We start from the raw sequence: 14714 nt of genomic DNA, 5'->3' as shown, positions 1-14714 counted from the left end.
TTTAGTTTAGTTTTATTTAAAAGTCTAGAATTTTTGTTTTGTTTCGTAGCTTAAAGTTTTTTTTAGAGTTAAAGTTTAGTTTATTTATAGTTAAGCATTTTGAGTTTTAGCTTAGATTCATAGCTTAAAGTTTTAGTTATGGTTGTAGTTTTATTTTAGTTTTAGTTAAGAGTTTATAGTTTTACATTAAAGTAATAGCTTAGAGTTTTAGTTAGAGTTGAAGTTTATTTTAGTTATAGTTAAGAATTTAGAGCTTTTAGATTAGAAGTTTAGCTTAGAGTCTTAGCTTAGAGTTTTAGTTAGAGTTGAAGTTTATTTTAGTTATAGTTAAGAGTTTAGAGTTTTAGCTTAGACTCTTAGCTTAGAGTTTTTGTTCTAGTTTAGTTAAGTTTTAGTAAATAGTTTAGAGTTTTAGCCTAGAGTCTTAGCTTAGAGCTTTAGTTAGAGTTGAAGTCTAGTTTAGTTATAGTTAAGAGTTTAGAGTTTTACCTCAGAGTCTTAGCTAAGAGTTTTGGTTAGAGTTCTAGTTTAGTTTAGTTTTAGTTATGAGTTTAGAGATTTGCCTTAGAGTCTTTGATTAGAGTTTATTTATAGTTCTAGTTTAGTTTAGTTTTAGTTAAGAGTTTAGAGTTGTACCTCAGAGTCTTAACTTAGAGTTTTAGTTAAAGTTGTAGTTTAGTTAAGTTTTAGTTAAGAGTTTAGAGTTTCACCTTAGAGTCTTAGCTTAAAGTTTTAGTTAGAGTTGAAGTTTAGTTTAGTTATAGTTAATAGTTTAGAGATTTTAGCTTAGAACTTTAGCCTATTCTTAGCTTAGAATTTTAGTTAGAGTTGTTGAAGTTTAGTTTAGTTATAGTTAAGAGTTTAGAGTTTAACTTAGAGTTTTAGTTAGAGTTGAAGTTTAATTTAGTTATAGTTAAGAGTTTAGAGTTTTAGCTTAGACTCTTAGCTTAGAGTTTTGTTAGAGTTCTAGTTTAGTTAAGTTTAAGTAAAGAGTTTAGAGTTTCACCTTAGAGTCTTAGCTTAGAGCTTTAGTTAGAGTTGAAGTCTAGTTTAGTTATAGTTAAGAGTTTAGAGTTTTACCTCAGAGTCTTAGCTAAGAGTTTTTGTTAGAGTTCTAGTTTAGTTTAGTTTTAGTTAAGAGTTTAGAGTTTTACCTCAGAGTCTTAGCTTAGAGTTTAGTTAGAGTTCTAGTTTAGTTTAGTTATAGTTAAGAGTTTAGAGTTGTAGCTTAGACTCATAGCTTAGAGTTTTTGTTAGAGTTCTAATTTAGTTTTAGTTAAGAGTTTGGAGTTTTACCTTTGAGTCTTAGCTTAGAGTTTTTGTTAGAGTTCTATTTTAATTTAGTTTTAGTTAAGAGTTTAGAGTTTTTTAGCTTAGAGTCTTAGCTTAGAGTTTTTGTTGAAGTTCTAGTTTAGTTTAGTTTTAGTTAAGAGTTTAGAGTTTCATCTTAGAGTCTTAGCTTAGAGTTTTTGTTAGAGTTCTTGTTTAGTTTAGTTTTAGTTAATAGTTTTGAGTTTTTATTTTAGAGTCTTAGCTTAGAGTTTTTGTTGAAGTTCTAGTTTAGTTTAGATTTAGTTAAGAGTTTAGAGTTTTAGCTTATAGTTTTTGTTGAAGTTCTGAAGTTTAGTTTAGATTTAGTTAAGAGTTTAGGGTTTTAGCTCAGAGTCTTAGCTTTAAGTTTTTGTTAGAGTTCTAGTTTAGTTTTGTTTTAGTTAAGAGTTTAGAGTTTTAACTTAGAATCTTAGCTTAGAGTTTTAGTTAGAGTTATAATTTAGTTGAACCCTACTCATATTAATTTCCACTCATTTTGAGCTTGACTCTGTTATTTATTTTAATTTGTTTCATTTATTTATTAATACTGATTTACGGTAGTTGTATGCTTGGTAGATTATTTATTCTATTTTTGTCATTTTTGGTCTAATGGAGTTCTTTACTTTTTTCTGAAAAACTTATTTCGTGGAAAAATTTTCTCTTTTAATTAATAGCATAAAAAGAGAGATACGACAGAGTAAACACCAGTAAGCTTATTGTTTTCAACGCAACAAAATGAACTTAATGAAATCAAATTACCGGAATTACATCTGTGACACATGAAACATTACAAAAGGAACATGGCCCAGTATAAAATACCAAGCCTAATTAGCGTATTTGGAAAAGGCTTTTTAAGTAGTTTCATAATGCCTAGAGGACAAATGAACAACATAGATCATCAAACGGGACCAATCCGAGTAGCTAAGGTAAAGGGTATTAAAATAATGTCTAAAGTAACGATAAATGAAAATGAAGTACAAATATATACAGTAAGAATACTTCCATCGGCAAAAATTACAACGAGTTAAAAATAAAAGTGAAGAAAAAAAAAAACATACGGTTGGAAGATAAACGGTAGCAAAAATCACAACTACTCAAAAACAAAAGCGAAGAGCAAAGAAATATAAGGCTATAAGATATACCACAGCGACAACAATGAAACCTGTGTTAGAGTTTTTGTTAGAGTTCTAGTTTAGTTTAGTTTTTGTTAATAGTTTAGAGTTTTTAGCTTAGAGTCTTAGCTTAGAGTTTTTGTTGAAGTTCTAGTTTAGTTTAGATTTAGTTAAGAGTTTAGAGTTTTAGCTTAGAGTTTTAGTTAGATATGATTTTTAGTTTAGTTTTAGTTAATAGTTTAGGGTTTTAGCTAAGAGTCTTAGATTAAATTTTTTGTTAGAGTTCTATTTTAGTTTTTTTTTAGTTTAGAGTTTAGAGTTTTAACTTAGAGTCTTAGCTTAGAGTTTTATTTATAGTTCTAGTTTAGTTTAGTTTTAGTTAAGAGTTTATAGTTTAATCTTTGAGTCTTATCTTAGAGTTTTAGTTAGAGTTCTAGTTTAGTTTAGTTTTAGTTAAGAGTTTAGAGTTTTATCTTAGAGTCTTAGATTAAGGTTTTTGTTGAAGTTCTAGTTTAGTTTAGTTTTAGTTAAGAGTTTAGAGTTTTAGCTTAGAGTTTTTGTTAGAGTTCTAGTTTAGTTTAGTTTTAGTTAAGAGTATAGAGTTTGTTTTATTTAGAGTTGAAGTTTACTTAATTTTTATTAAAGAGTTTAGAGTTTCACCTGAGAGTCTTAGCTTAGAGCTTTAGTTAGAGTTGAATTTTAGTTTAGTTATAGTTAAGAGTTTAGAGTTTTACCTCAGAGTCTTAGCTTAGAGTTTTGTTAGAGTTCTAGTTTAGTTTAGTTTTTGTTAATAGTTTAGAGTTTTTAGCTTAGAGTCTTAGCTTAGAGTTTTTGTTGAAGTTCTAGTTTAGTTTAGATTTAGTTAAGAGTTTAGAGTTTTAGCTTAGAGTTTTAGTTAGATCTGAAGTTTAGTTTTGTTTTAGTTAAGAGTTTAGAGTTTTAGCTTATAGTATTAGCTCAGAGTTTTTGTTAGATTTCTATTTTATTTTATTTTTATTTAATATTTCAGTTCTTACCTTCGAGTCTTATCTTATAGTTTTAGTTATAGTTCTAGTTTAGTTTAGTTTTAGTTAAGAGTTTAGAGTTTTATATTAGAGTCTTAGCTTAAGGTTTTTGTTTGAGTTCTAGTGTAGTTTAGTCTTAGTTAAGAGTTTAGAGTTTTAGCTTATAGTCTTAGTTAAAGTTCTAGTTTCGTTAAGTTTTAGTTAATATTTTATAGTTTCAACTTAAAGTCTTATATTAGAGTTTTAGTTAAAGTTGTAGTTTCGTTAAGTTTTAGTTAAGAGTTTAGAGTTTCACCTTAGAGTCTTAGCTTAAAGTTTTAGTTAGAGTTGAAGTTTAGTTTAGTTATAGTTAAGAGTTTAGAGCTTTTAGCTTAGAACTTTAGCCTAGACTCTTAGCTTAGAGTTTTAGTTAGAGTTGAAGTTTAGATTAGTTATAGTTAAGATTTTATAGTTTAACTTAGATTTTTAGTTAGAGTTGAATTTTAGTTTAGTTATAGTTAATAGTTTAGAGTTTTAGCTTAGACTCTTAGCTTAGAGTTTTTGTTAGAGTTGAAGTTTAGTTAAGTTTTAGTAAAGAGTTTAGAGTTTCACCTGAGAGTCTTAGCTTAGAGCTTTAGTTAGAGTTGAAGTTTAGTTTAGTTATAGTTAAGAGTTTAGAGTTTTACCTTAGAGTCTTAGCTTAGAGTTTTGTTAGAGTTCTAGTTTAGTTTAGTTTTAGTTAAGAGTTTAGAGTTTTACCTCAGAGTCTTAGCTTAGAGTTTAGTTGAAGTTATAGTTTAGTTTAGTTATAGTTAAGAGTTTAGAGTTTTAGCTTAGACTCATAGCTTAGAGTTTTTGTTAGAGTTCTATTTTAGTTTAGTTTTAGTTAAGACTTTAGAGTTTTTTAGCTTAGAGTCTTAGCTTTTAGTTTTTGTTGAAGTTATATTTTAGTTTAGTTTTAGTTAAGAGTTTAGATTTTTAGTTAGGTATTTAATAACTGAGGCACTTTTCAATTATTAACCTGAGAGTTGAAATTTAGTAAAGAGTTTAGTTAAGAGTTTAGAGTTTTAGCTTAGAGTCTTAGCTTAAAGTTTTAGTTAGAGTTCTAGTTTAGTTTAGCTATAGTTAAGAGTCTAGAGTTTTAGCTTAGAGTCTTAGCTAAGAGCTTAAGTTAGAGTTCTAGTTTAGTTTAGTTTTAGTTAAGAGTTTAAAGATTAACCTTCGACTCTTAGCTTAGAGCTTTACTTAGAGCTCTAGTTTAGTTTAGTTAAGAGTCTAGAGTTTTAGCTTAGAGTCTTAGCTTAGAGTTTTAGTTAGAGTTCTAGTTTAGTTTAGTTTTAGTTAAGAGTTTAGAGTTTTATCTTCGAGTCTTAGCTTAGAGCTTTAGTTAGATATCTAGTTTAGTTTAGTTTTAGTTAATAGTTTATAGTTTTTAGCTTAGAGTCTTAGCTTAGAGTTTTTGTTAAATCTCTAGTTTAGTTTTAGTTAAGAGTTTAGAGTTTTACCTTAGAGTCTTAGCTTAGAGTTTTGTTAGAATTCTAGTTTAGTTTAGTTTTAGTTAAGAGTTTAGAGTTTTTACCTTAGATTCTTAGCTTAGAGTTTAGTTGAAGTTCTAGTTTAGTTTAGTTATAGTTAATAGTTTAGAGTTGTAGCTTATACTCATAGATTAGAGTTTTTGTTAGAGTTCTAATTTAGTTTAGTTTTAGTTAAGACTTTAGAGTTTTTTTAGCTTAGAGTCTTAGCTTTTAGTTTTTGTTGAAGTTCTAGTTTAGTTTAGTTTTAGTTAAGAGTTTAGAGTTTTAGTTAGGTATTTAATAACTGGGGCACTTTTCAATTATTAACCTGAGAGTTGAAATTTAGTAAAGAGTTTAGTTAAGAGTTTAGAGTTTTAGCTTAGAGTCTTAGCTTAAAGTTTTAGTTAGAGTTCTAGTTTAGTTTAGCTATAGTTAAGAGTTTAGAGTTTTAGCTTAGATTCTTAGCTAAGAGCTTCAGTTAGAGTTCTAGTTTAGTTTAGTTTTAGTTAAGAGTTTATAGCTTTACCTTAGAGTCATAGCTTAGAGTTTTACTTAGAGCTCTAGTTTAGTTTAGTTTTAGTTAAGAGTCTAGAGTTTTAGCTTAGAGTCTTAGCTAAGAGCTTTAGTTAGAGTTCAAGTTTAGTTTAGTTATAGTTAAGAGTTTAGAGTTTTATCTTCTAGTCTTAGCTTAGAGCTTTAGTTAGAGTTCTAGTTTAGTTTAGTTTTAGTTAAGAGTTTAGAGTTTTTAGCTTAGAGTCTTAGCTTAGAGTTTTTGTTAAAGCTCTAGTTTAGTTTTAGTTAAGAGTTTAGAGTTTTATCTTAGAGTCTTAGCTTAGAGTTTTAGTTAGCGCTGAAGTTTAGTTTAGTTATAGTTAAGAGTTTAGAGTTTAACCTTAAAGTCATAGCTTAGAGTTTTACTTAGAGTTCTAGTTTAGTTTAGTTTTAGTTAATTGTTTAGAGTTTTATCTTTGAGTATTAGCTTAGAGTTTTTGTCTTAGCTTAGAGTTTTGTTGAACTTCTAGTTTGGTTTAGTTTTAGTTAATAGTTTAGAGTTTTACCCCTGAGTCTTAGCTTAGAGTTTTTGTTTAATTTCTATTTTAGTTTAGTTTTAGTTAAGAGTTTAGAGTTTTAACTTAGAGTCATAGCTTAGAGTTTTACTTAGAGCTCTAGTTTAGTTTAGTTTTAGTTAAGAGTTTAGAGTTTTATCTTATAGTCTTAGCTAAGAGCTTTAGTTAGAGTTCTAGTTTAGTTTAGTTTTAGTTAAGAGTTTAGAGTTTTATCTTAGAGTCTTAGCTTAGAGTTTTAGTTAGAGTTCTAGTTTAGTTTAGCTATAGTTAAGAGTTTAGAGTCTTAAATTAGAGTTTTTGTTAGAGTTCTATTTTAGTTTTAGTTAAGAGTTTAGAGTTTTACCTTAGAGTCTTAGCTTAGAGTTTTAGTTAGAGTTGAAGTTTAGTTTAGTTATAGTTAAGAATTTAGAGTTTTAGCTTATAGTGATAGCTTAAAGTTTTAGTTAAAGTTGTAGTTTAGTTAAGTTTTAGTTAAGAGTTTAGAGTTTTAGCCTAGAGTCTTAGCTTAGAGCTTTAGTTAGAGTTCAATTTTAGTTTAGTTATAGTTAAGAGCTTAGAGTTTTACCTCAGAGTCTTAGCTTAGAGTTTTACTTCGAGTTCTAGTTTAGTTTAGTTTTAGTTAAGAGTTTAGAGTTTTAGCTTAGAGTCTTAGCTAAGAGCTTAAGTTAGAGTTCTAGTTCTGTTTAGTTTTAGTTAAGAGTTTATATTTTAAGCTTAGAGTCTTAGCTTGGAGTTTTAGTTAGAGTTCTAGTTTAGTTTAGTTTTAGTTAAGAGTTTAGAGTCTTAGCTTAGAGTTTTTGTTAAAGTTCTAGTTTAGTTTAGTTTTATTTAAGAGTTTAGAGTTTTAGTTTTGAGTCTTAGCTTAGAGTTTAGTTAGAGTTGAAGTTTAGTTTAGTAATAGTTAAGAGTTTAGAGTTTTATCTTGGAGTCTTAGCTTGGAGCTTTTACTCGAGGTTTAGTTTAGTTTAAATATAGTTAAGAGTTAAGAATTTTATCTTAGATTATTAGCTTAGATTTTTTGTTAGAGTTCTAGTTTAGTGTAGTTTTATTTAACAGTTTAGAGTTTTTACCTTAGAGTCTTAGCTTAGAGTTTTAGTTAGAGGTAAAGTTTAGTTTAGTTATAGTTAAGAATTTAGAGTTTTAGCTTATAGACATAGCTCAAAGTTTTAGTTTATATATATATATACATGTATATATATATATATATATATATATATATATATATATATATATATATATATATATATATATATATATATATATATATATATATATATATATATATATATATATATATATATATATATATATATATATATATATATATATATATATATATATATATATTATTATATATATATATATATATATATATATATATATATATATATATATATATATATATATATATATATATATATATATATATATATATATATATATATATATATATATATATATATATATATATATATATATATATATATATATATATATATATATATATATATATATATATATATATATATATATATATATATATATATATATATATATATATATATATATATATATATATATATATATATATATATAAATATATATATATATATATATATATATATATATATATATATATATATATATATATATATATATATATATATATATATATATATATATATATATATATATATATATATATATATATATATATATATATATATATATATATATATATATATATATATATATATATATATATATATATATATATATATATATATATATATATATATATATATATATATATATATATATATATATATATATATATATATATATATATATATATATATATATATATATATGTACGTATATTCGGAAACCCGTCACACAAAAGATAAGAAGATGAACCAATAATAAAGCAATAAATATTGAAAGAAAAACATACAATGAACTGTAGTAATTAATAATGTGATCATAATCAATGATGATCACTGATGGTAAGCCTATTTATTAAATGACAGAAATCATTATGAAAAGACGAATTTCATCAAAATTAATGAGTAGCTGAGAAGAAATTAAAATGAGTAATCAAGTCAAACTTCAAACGCATTAAAGATGGACTACCGAGCCCAGAACATAAAGTGGTATATTTTATGAACATTTGGCCGGCAGATACAATAAACTATCTAACTTTGAAAAAATATTACCTCCAAAAAACAGTCTGTTTGCTGCATCTTCATCATCATCAGTTAGTAGGTTTTGAGCATAAACTGAAAAAAAAGGTACGGTACTTACTTCAAGACATTATAATGAAGCAGTATATTACTTCCATTATAACTGCCACAAAATGGATGGTATAGTTTTTTACTTTCTGAGGATGGCAATGCAGTTATAATAATCTCGTTATATTTGAAAAAACTAAAAAAATCAAACAAATTGCGCAAAAATTCATACGAAATAGAATCGGTGTGGTTGCCTAAGATAAAGCAATAAACTGTTGGATAAAAACGACCATATTTAAATTATATATTTATAGCAATTATCTATTATCTATTTAGAGCAAGATCAACTATGTATAGGTATACTTACCATTAAACAGATTACACCACGGCAAAGTGCCATGTTTTTCCAAAAACCCTTACAGTTTTACATACATTAATAAATTGAACAAAATGAACAAAAATAGAATCAAATAATCTACCAAGCATACAAGTACCACAAATTCTACAACCCCTTTGCTTTGTAAAAGCCAGAATATAATTTATACTTTACTGAAAAAAATTTCTTTTAAATGTTTTCACTTTTATACCTTTAAGAAATCAAAAATTAATCAAGATTTTACGGAATAAATATCAGCATGTTTATGTTAAACTGACAATGCGTATTCTTTTGAATTTGTTTCTGTAAAGTACAAATTACAATTCGGCTTTTAGAAAGCATAGGGGCTTCCAACTCTACTCGTATTAATTTGCAATCATTTTGAGCTTGACTCTGTTATTTATTTTAATTTGTCTCATTTATTTATTAATACTGATTTACGGTAGTTGTATGCTTGGTAGATTATTTGATTCTATTTTTGTTCATTTTTGGTCTAATGGAGTTCTTTACTTTTTTCTGAAAAACTTATTAATTTTTTCTGAAAAACTTACTGGAGTAAACACCCGTAAGCTTATTGTTTTCAACGCAACAAAATGAACTTAATGAAATCAAATTACCGGAATTACATCTGTGACACATGAAACATTACAAAAGGAACATGGCCCAGTATAAAATACCAAGCCTAATTAGCGTATTTGGAAAAGGCTTTTTAAGCAGTTTCATAATGCATAGAGGACAAATGAACAACATTGACCATCAAACGGGACAAGACCAATCCGAGCAGCTAAGGTAAAGGATATTCAAAATGTCTAAAGTAATGAAAAATGAAAATGAAGAACAAATAAATTTACAGTTAGAATACTTCCATCAGCAAAAATTACAACGAGTTAAAAATAAAAGTGAAGAATAAAAAAAACACACGGTTGGAAGATAAGCAGCAGCAAGAATCACAACTACTCAAAAACAAAAGCGAAGAGCAAAGAAATATAAGGCTATAAGATATACCACAGCGACAACAATGAAACATGTGGTTAAAAGATAAGTGGCAGTGAGAACTACAAGTAACCACGAAAAAGCGAGTATCAGAACGTGTAAAAAAAAGAGCGAAAAATAGAATTATCCTGTTAGAAGACAAGCGACGGCAAATAATCAGAACGAGCCAAAAATGAAGGTCAAACTGAAATAAATTTTACGTTAGAAGAACAGCACCATCACAATCTTTGAGACCAACAAATTGTGGCATAAAACCCAGTACAAACCTACGAAGACACCATAAACTACGTAAATGCTGATTACAAGTCATTCGGACCCTTCAACGTTCTATGTGTCTCCTGGGGAGCAATCTGTTTTCCCAAGGAAAGAGTAGCAAGCAAAGCTGACTCAGTAGGAGGTTACTACTTCTAACAAGAATCAATATATGCCTACCACAGCCTACGACATGCCAAGTGCCGAGGCCCGGCTTTAAAATCGGCTACACAGTTTTTTTTTCTTAACTGGCATATTGACATTTCTGGGGGGTATTTAAGGTTTTTACGGAAGGGATGGTTGTTTAACTTTAGAAAAGGCTCAGTGTTTCTCCCTGAAAAAGATTATGTCAATGTAAAACGAACAGAAATTTATTAAAAAACTTGTTCGAAAAATAAGTATTTTAAAAAGTAAAGAACTCCATTAAACCAAAATGAACAAAAATAGAATCAAATAATCTACCAAGAATACAACTACCACATATCAGTATCAATAAATAAATGAAACCCAAAACAAACAGAAATAAAAATAAATAAGAGTCAAACTCAAAACGAGCAGAAATTAATATGAATAGGGTTCTAAACTCCAAGCTTTCTAAAAGCTAGAATATAATTTGTACTTTATTGAAAAAAAATTCTTTGAAATGTTTTCACTTTTCTGACTTTAAGAAATCAAAATTGGATTAAGATTCTAAAAAATAAATATCAGCATATGTATATTAAACTGACAGCAGATTTTTTCTGTAAATTCATTTTAATTTTTTTCAGTAAAGTACAATTTAAATTCTGGCTTTCATAAGGTTTTGGCTTTAGAGCCCTACTCATATTATTTTCTGCTCGTTTTGAGTTTGACTTTTATTTGTTTTAATTTCTGTTTGTTTTGGGTTTCATGTATTTATTGATACTGATTTGTGGTAGTTGCAATCTTGGTAGATTATTTGATTCTATTTTTGTTTGTTTTGGTTTAATGGAGTTCGTTACTTTTTTTGAAAAACCTATTTTCTTGAAATTTTTTTTTTAATTAATCATAGCAAAAAAACATACAACATGGACTAATATAAATGAATAAGTAAATCTCAAAACGAGTAAAGCTTAAGTTGAATATGCAAATCAAGTTTAAAACGAACAAAAATATTTTTCTATTGAGGCATAAATGAAACCCAAAACGAACAGAAGTTAAATAAACAATCATAGCAAACAAACAAACAATGCCTACTAATATGAACGAGCAACTAAATCTTAAAACAAGTGAAATTTAAATTGAATATGAAAATCCAGCTGGAAACGAACAAAAATCTCTAAAGACAAGAGTTTGGTTTTTCCCTCCTTCTTTCACTTTCTAAGTCTAAAGCAAACTACGTCATTGGTGCTTTACTGAAAACAAATTATATTACAAATATTTCCTTTTGTACTTATTACAGCATTGAAAATCAGCATAAAAATTACAGCAAATTAAATTTTTAACTGATGAGCTTTCAGCAATGAATGTCATTATGTAAAAAATATTTAGTTTAATTTTATTAGTTCTTTCCAGGATCGTTCAAGACAAATGTAGCTTCACTACAAAAAAGAGTTTGGATACTGCCCCCTTCCCTAACAGTAAAAGTCTAAGGCTTACTACGTCATTGGTGCTTTACTGAAAACGAATTATATTACAAATATCTTCTTTTCCAATAATTGCAGCATTGAAAATCAGTAAATAATTCCTTTGTTTTTTTTTTAAAAACGATTGGATGAAATAAAAGCTGAAATTTTAAAATCAAAACAACTGAAGATCAGTAAATAATGCCATTTTTTTTGTTAAACACGATTGGCTTAAATAAAAGCGGAACTTTTAAAATCACAACAACTAAAGGTCAGTAAATAATCCCTTTGTTTTTTTAAACACGATTGGCTGAAATAAAAGAAGAACTTTTGAAATCACAACGTTGTTTTTTTTGTTAAACACGATTGGCTGAAATAAAAACGGAACTTTTAAAATCACAACAACTGAAGGTCAGTAAATAATTCCTTTGGTGTTTTTTTTTGTTAAAAACGATTGGCTGAAACAAAAGCAGAACTTTTAAAATCACAACAACTGAAGTTCAAAACACGATTGGCTGAAATAAAAGCGGAACTTTTAAAATCACAGCAACTGGAGGTCAGTAAATAATTCCTTTGTTTTTTTTTTAAACAGGATTGGCTGAAATAAAAGCTTAAGTTTTAAAATCACAACAACTGATGGTAATTAAATAATTCCATTTTTTTTTTTAAACACGATTGGCTGAAATAAAAGCGAAAATTTTAAAATCACAACAACTGAAGTTCATTAAATAATTCCTTTTTTTTTTTTTTAAAAACGTTTGGCTGAAACAAAAGCATAACTTTTAAAATAACAACTTTTTTTTTTTTATGTTAAACACGATTGGCTGAAATAAAAGCGGAAATGTTAAAATCACAACAAATTAAGTTCATTAAATGATTCCTTTGCTTTTTTTTTTTTAAACACGATTGGTTGAAATAAAATTGTAACTTTTAAAATCACAACAACTGAAGGTAATTAAATGATTCCGTTGTTTTTTTTGTTAAAAATTATTGGCTGAAACAAAAGCAGATCTTTTAAAATCACAACAACTGAAGGTCATTAAATGATTCCTTTGTTTTTTTGTTAAACACGATTGGCTGAAATAAAAGCGGAACTTTTAAAATCACAACAACTGAAGGTCAGTAAATGATTCCTTTGGTTTTTTTGTTAAACACTATTGGTTGAAACAAAAGCAGAACTTTTAAAATCACAACAACTGAAGGTCAGTAAACAATTCCTTTGTTTTTCATTTTAAACACTATTGTTTGAAATAAAAGCGGAACTTTTAAAATCACAACAACTGAAGGTCATTAAATGATTCCTTTTTTTTTTTTTTAAACACGATTTGCTGAAATAAAAGTGGAACTTTTAAAATCACAACAACAGAAGGTCATTAAATGCTTGCTTTTTTTTTTTTTTAAAAAATATTGGCTTAAAAAAAAGAATAACTTTTAAAATCACACCTGAAGTTCATAAACTAATTCCTTTGTTTTTTTTTTTGTTAAAAAATAGTGGATTAAATAAAAGCGGAGCTTTTAAAATAAAAACAACTGAAGGTCATTAAATGATTACTTTTTTTTTTTTTTAAACATGATTTGCTTAAATAAAAGCAGAACTTTTAAAATCACAACAACTGAAGGTCCAGTAAAAAATTCCTTTGTTTGTTTTGTTAAACACGATTGGCTGAAATAAAAGCGGAACTCTTAAAATCACAACTCAAGGTCAGTAAATAATTCCTTTTTTTTTTAAACACGATAGGCTGAAACAAAAGAGGAAGTTTTAAAATCACAACAACTTAAAGTAATCAAATAATTCATTTTTTTTTTTTTTTTTAAAAACTATTGGCTTATACAAAAGCGTACATTTTAAAGACACTACTATTGAAGGTCATTAAATGATTCCTTTTTTTTTTTTGTTAAAAACGTTTGAATTAAATAAAAAAAAACCTTTTAATATCAGAACAAAGTAAGGTCCGTAACTAATTCCGTTTTTTTTTTTTTGTTAAACACGATTGGCTGAATTAAAAGCAGAACTTTTAAAAAAAACAACAACTGAAGGTAAGTAAATGATTCCTTTGTTTTTTTTTTGTTAAACACTATGTTTTTAAATAACATATGAACTTCTAAAATCCCAACAACTCACGTTCATTAAATAATTCCTTTGTTTTTTTTTGTTAAACACGATTGTATTAAATAAAAGCTGAACTCTAATAATAATAAAAAATGATGGTCAGTAAATGATTCCTTTGTTTTTTTTTTTAAAACGATTTGCTGAAAAAAAAGCAGAACTTTTAAAATCACAACAACTGAAGGTCAGTAAATAATTCCGTTGTTTTTTTTTGTTAATCACGATTGGCTTAAATAAAAGTGTAACTTTTAAAATCACAACTGAAGGTCAGTAAATAATTCCTTTGTTTTTTTTTGTTAAACACGATTGGCTGAAATAAAAGCGGAACTTTTAAAATCACAACAACAAAAGGTCAGTAAATGATTCCTTTGTTTGTTTTTTTTGTTAAACACGATTGGTTGAAACAAAAGCAGAACTTTTAAAATCACAACAACTGAAGGTCAGTAAATAATTCCTTTGTTTTTTTTGTTAAACACGATTGGTTGAAATAAAAGCGGAACTTTTAAAATCACAACTGAAGGTCAGTAAATAATTCCTTTTTTTTGTTAAACACGATTGGTTTAAATAAACGCTTACATTTTAAAAACACAACAACTGAATGTAAGTAAATAATTCCTTTGTTTTTTTTTTTAAGAAAGATTGACTGAAACACAGTCAGAAAACTTAAAATCACAACAACTGTAGGTCAGTCAATAGTTCCTTTGTTTTTTTTGTTAAAAACGATTGGCTTAAAAAAAAGCAAGAAATTTTAAAATCACAACAACTGAATTTAAGTAAATAATTCATTTTTTTTTTTTTTTAAACACGTTTGGTTAAAATAAAAGCAGAACTCTTCAAATCACAACAACTGAAGGTCAGTAAATAATTCCTTTGTTTTTTTTTTGTTAAACACGATTGGCTGAAACAAAAGCAGAACTTTTCAAATCAAAACTGAAGGTCAGAAAATAATTCCTTTGTTTTTTTTGTTAAACACGATTGGCTTAAATAAAAGCGGAACTTTTAAAATCACAACCACTGATGTTCATTAAATTATTCTTTTTTTTTTTTGTTAAACACGATTGGCTTAAATAAAAGATGAACTTTTAAAATCACAACAACTGAAGGTCCATTAAATAATTCTTTTGTTTTTTTGTTAAACACGATTGGCTGAAATAAAAGCGGAACTCTTAAAATCACAACTGAAGG

General features: G+C 26.5%; 1 protein-coding gene and 1 long non-coding RNA gene across 3 annotated transcripts in view; both read right to left on the bottom strand.

Moving 5' to 3' along the window:
- LOC148944346 (uncharacterized) overlaps nucleotides 1-14714 on the bottom strand; it is a 574325-nt gene that overhangs the window by 418135 nt on the left and 141476 nt on the right. The window lies entirely within an intron of this gene.
- Nucleotides 1-14714, bottom strand: part of LOC148944347 (uncharacterized) — a 98032-nt gene that overhangs the window by 25783 nt on the left and 57535 nt on the right. The window contains exon 2 of one of the 2 annotated variants that reach the window (XR_016142815.1): nucleotides 8204-8266. The exons of the other annotated variant lie outside the window; for it this stretch is intronic. This is a non-coding gene — a long non-coding RNA (uncharacterized LOC148944347). The remainder of the gene's footprint in view (nucleotides 1-8203; nucleotides 8267-14714) is intronic. 2 annotated transcript variants of the gene reach the window in all.

This window comes from Artemia sp. Qi Xiang Cuo, chromosome 14 (assembly GCF_049724085.1).
Source record: "Artemia sp. Qi Xiang Cuo chromosome 14, ASM4972408v1, whole genome shotgun sequence".
In the NCBI taxonomy this organism is placed as follows: domain Eukaryota; kingdom Metazoa; phylum Arthropoda; class Branchiopoda; order Anostraca; family Artemiidae; genus Artemia; species Artemia sp. Qi Xiang Cuo.
The sequence above is the reverse complement of the archived record's forward strand: the minus strand, read 5'-3'. Positions and strand labels throughout refer to the sequence as shown.